The 4,627-nt window shown below is 33.3% G+C and overlaps 1 non-coding gene and 2 pseudogenes across 1 annotated transcript; 2 read left to right on the top strand and 1 right to left on the bottom strand.

Annotated features, from left to right (window-relative positions):
• Window positions 1-994: 994 nt before the first annotated feature.
• LOC121367096 lies at window positions 995-2,934 on the bottom strand (annotated as a pseudogene).
• A 29-nt stretch (window positions 2,935-2,963) lies between these two features.
• Window positions 2,964-4,355, top strand: LOC121367097 (annotated as a pseudogene).
• Window positions 3,924-4,005, top strand: Trnas-aga. The gene has a single exon. It is a non-coding gene; the product is annotated as a tRNA-Ser (tRNA).
• Window positions 4,356-4,627: the final 272 nt, after the last annotated feature.

Here is a 4,627-nt window from a genome sequence, read left to right as displayed (position 1 = left end):
TACAAATAAACTGCCTAACTCATAAACAAATTAGCTTCAGCCTACACTAGTCAGCTGAGCTGGTTACAAAACCATCAATGTGTGGATTTCTCTGTCCACATAGACTAGCTGAACACGACTAATAGAATACAATATTAGAACTCTGGCTTATCCACCAAGGGAAAGAGAACAGACCCCTACTAGTACCTAACTGAACTGAAAGAGCAGGATAAATTCACTGACGCTTAGACTAGATCAAAAGCCACGCAGGGAAAACTCAAATTGTAGTACGCAATAAAGTAAACATTGTAGGAAAGATATGCAACACAACATATAACAACAACATACGTTATTAATACATGTGAAATATACTAGAGTTTACAGATAACATACTTGGAAGAAGTTTTTTCGTGCCTCTTTCGAAGGTTCAGGTTACCGATTTTAAAAAACTACTACAATGATATATAAGATGAGGCTTGACTGCATGTCAAAAACAATCGCCCACTATCGTATACGCCTAGTATATCGCCACTACTGTAAAACTTCCGTTTATCCACACTATGAATAATAATAATAATAATTATAATTAGTATATTATTATTTTATTAGTAGTATAATAAAATTATTAACTAGAGACAAAAATTAATATTATTAAAATTAAAGAAAAGATTTGTTAATATCACGACTGGTTATGTAGATTTCAAGGTAAGAAGCTGAAATGATTATATTAATTTAATAATAATTAATTATTCATAATTATTAAGAGCAATAATATTTATTGCTATAGTTATGATACTGTGTACATCTAATTTAATTCAATTTTAATTTGCCATGTTAAATTTTAGATAGTCATATACAAAAAATAGAATAAAATGCACAGAAGATAGACAAACATATATCTATAAGATCTGGTCTAAAAACAATCTAGTTCATGTATCCATGTCCTTGCTAAAACAACTTAGATGATAAACAGAAAATATAAATGATCTTGTTGAGAATTCTGATGTTCCAATTTTTAACTCTCAGCAGCATAGAGTTTAGTCCATTCTTTTGCTAGAATTAAAAAGAGAAAATGTCAAGGTAAAAAAAAAATAACCAGAGTAAACAAAAATATGAAATTACACAGTAAGTTACAATTCTCTGATGAATAATATTAGTTAGTAAAGTATTTAAATTTTCTACCTGGTTGAATAGCTAGTAGTTCATTAGTTTTCCAAACATTTGCAACCGTCATATGCTAATGGATCATCCACATTAGGTGCCACCCAAGAGAGCTTGTATTGAAAGGAGAACAGAACGAATCTGTAAAAGCTGGACTCCAGTTTATCTGTTAAAATTAAAATAGATTAATTACACAATTAGTAAGTAGAATAGCTTGATCATTAATATTGTATATTAGTGTAATGTTATACACAATGGCAACGGCAAATGATCTCTCCTCTCTCTCTGTGTGTGTGTGTGTGTGTTGTGTGTCTTTCAATCATAATATTATAAAATAGAAAATATGGAGATTTTAAAGTAACAAGTGTCATGTCTTACTTTTCAGGATATCTAGACAAATTCTTCCTAAGCTGTCGATATTAGGATGATAAATTTTGGTCATAAATCGTACTTTGGGTGGTGATATGGGATATCCATCAAGGTAGAAATAATTCCAACTTAAAAACTACCCTTCTCATAAGGGGACTAGAGAAATAGAGAGAATATATAATGCTGTGCTTTATGGGTGAGTGTTTTCTGACATACATCTTTTGGTCCATTAGAACAACGTGAAAATATCATAGCACTCTGTTCATCAGGGACGTGCTTGAATGCCTTCACAGGATCTGAGACAAGGCGTTCAGTCTCCTACAAGTAAGATCTTATATTATTAATGCCTACAGCGATAAAATTTGATTACAATATGTACCTTTAAATCTTCTCGGAAGAGCCCATTCTGGCTTGAGGATGAAATACGGAAATATGCGAAATCGTATACTTCCTAATTATTAAAAACTTTTATTAACAGTAATAATTATTATATTTGCACAATTATATTAATAAATTAATTACATGTAAATCGTTATTGGTAGTTACATTAACAGTGAAAACGTCATTGCAATTATCATAGAAATAATATTTCATTATCTATTTCATAGCATATCGTCGAGTCCATTCTTTGGCTATAGAACAGAAATAAGAAAAATTATATGCAATTTATGTGACAATATTTCCATCCTAGTTGACATGATGAGGTAGTGTTACCTGTTTGAATGGCTAAATGTTCATTGGTTTTCCATGCATCAGCTACATCATTTGCTAAAGGGTCATCCGGATTAGGAGCGCTTAATAAAGCTGAATTGATAACAAACAGTTCTAATTTGAAGAGCTGGACTCCATTTATCTGGACCGATAGTATTAGGGATGATAGATATTTCATTTCTTTTAGACTCACCTTTTAGAAGTCTAAACAAATTCTACCCTATTTTGTCAATATTCGGGTGATAAATTTTAGTCAGAAATCGGACAATGGGTGGAGCCATGGGATAGTCCTCTGGCAGAAATAGTTCTAAATAAACGTGCCTTTCTCGTAAGGAGACTTAAAGTGATGTAAGATATCTACTAATTATTAAGATAATGAAATATTAATTGCATTAAGGATTGGCCTAATTAATGGGATGACACCTCCCATATGACGTATAAAATTATTACTATCTAGTTTTGTGATCTTACCATCTTTTGGTCCAGCTACTACAACATGAAAGTATCTAGCATTGTTTTCATCTGGTACTGCATGAATACCTTGTACTGGCTCTGACATTAGACGTTTGAGTTTCCTATAATACAATAAAGATGCAGATATTGAGCCTGAACACTAGTCTAAGTAGTTTTTGTCAGTTCTTAGATAATAACAGAGTAGTTTAGGTTTGTCCTTAATATTCCCAACCTTCGTATTCTTCTTGGAAGTCCTGCCATTGCTTAGCATACAGTCTCCCAACTCAAGGATGACACAAACACAGAAAACGGAAATATCCGGAAATAACAAGTTAGTCTGCATGGCTGTTACCCAGCTTCAAAAAGAAAACCAGTTCTAAGCTCAGCATCCCCAGAGGTACAAGACCATCTCTGCATAATGCACAACTACTTGTATCCACTGGTGTGCCATCACTAGATGCTTTGTTAGGTCAGTTAAATACTTTACCATCATAAAATTACATCATAATTATGTCTTGATATTGCAAACTTCTAATACAGGTGGTGGATTGGACAGTTGGCACTACCTTACTTATTGGTGAGCTAATAATCTGTGTATTAAATGCAGGGTCCACCAATTTATAAGATGTCTTGGCAAGTACATGTATTGATACATGTACTGAATGTTTTTTTTTTTGTTTAAGACATTATTAGTACTGTAAACAATTAATGTTATTAGCCCAATATATTGAATTTATTTCATGTAAATCCATCTGTTGTAGAGGAAGACTTGTAGAGTGTTATTCACGACTTCTACTGAAATATTTCATAGCTGAAGGTGTCATGTGTGGCCATGTTCTTGTGTTATGCAGTGCCAATGAAGGACCCAATAACTTAATACAAGTTCATTAATATACCGTCACATTATGGGTGTTATTAAAAACTGTAGGATTACTGGAGCGGTACAAGAAAGGTCAGGTTGGTGGTAGTATGCCAACAGTAGCTGAAGATCCATCTGAGTTAGAAGAAGGAGAATCAGAAATGAAGATAGCTTGGAGATATCAGAGTTTACCAAAAGTTCAGGTATGAAGGAAGCAATCTGCTGGATTTTACCATATTCTATGATAGTTCTTTTTAGTAATCAATTTGGACACCATTTTGATTTGACAGTGAAATCTGGAAGAAAAAGAATTGATGCTGTAGATAAGAGAATATTGAATTTAGAGGACCACAGACATTAGGTATTCTTTAAAAACAGTCTATGCAACAAGGCAGTGGTGGCCGATGTGGTTAAGGCGATTGACTAGAAATCAATTGGGGTCTCCCCGCGTAGGTTCGAATCCTACCACTGCGTTTTTCTTTTCTTTCTTATTATAATGATTATTTCCTTTATTTGATGCAGAACATCAAAAGGGATGTACCTGGATCTTTTAGCAACAATAGAACAAGCTATGTAAAAGTGTAGAATCAAGCAACAGCAGCACTACACAAGTACTGTTACAATTCTTTCTGATATTAATGTTTTTGTATTCTAGCCAGGTACAATTTTGAGTGTTGCTATTCGTTCATTGGGATCACCATTATGGCAAGAAGATGCCACTACTGGATTTACTGACTTGACTTGTTTCTTTCAGGCTCTAAGAAGCCTTTTACGATCAGCAAAGCAGTGGCCACTATTACAATTGCCTACCCATTTGTTTCAAGTTAGTTAACAAAGATAACAACAACTTTTTTTTAGTGTTTAGAATCCTGCTTATGTTCGTTGAGGTTGGAAAAGGCTTAGTGACTGTGTATTAGACTAGAGCTTTTGGTGGTCAGAGAAAGAACATACACTAATCTTTTATAAAGAGTATCATGGTATGTCTCTAATAGTCAAGATGAAATTGATTGGTCAAATCTGCTCAAATTAATTGTTACAGTTGTTATGTTATTACAGGTCTATTTCATCTTGTTAAAGTGCCCAGATTGAATTTCT

The sequence above is a fragment of the Gigantopelta aegis genome, unplaced genomic scaffold, assembly GCF_016097555.1.
Source record: "Gigantopelta aegis isolate Gae_Host unplaced genomic scaffold, Gae_host_genome ctg9002_pilon_pilon, whole genome shotgun sequence".
Classification (NCBI taxonomy): Eukaryota; Metazoa; Mollusca; class Gastropoda; order Neomphalida; family Peltospiridae; genus Gigantopelta; species Gigantopelta aegis.
The sequence above is the reverse complement of the archived record's forward strand: the minus strand, read 5'-3'. Positions and strand labels throughout refer to the sequence as shown.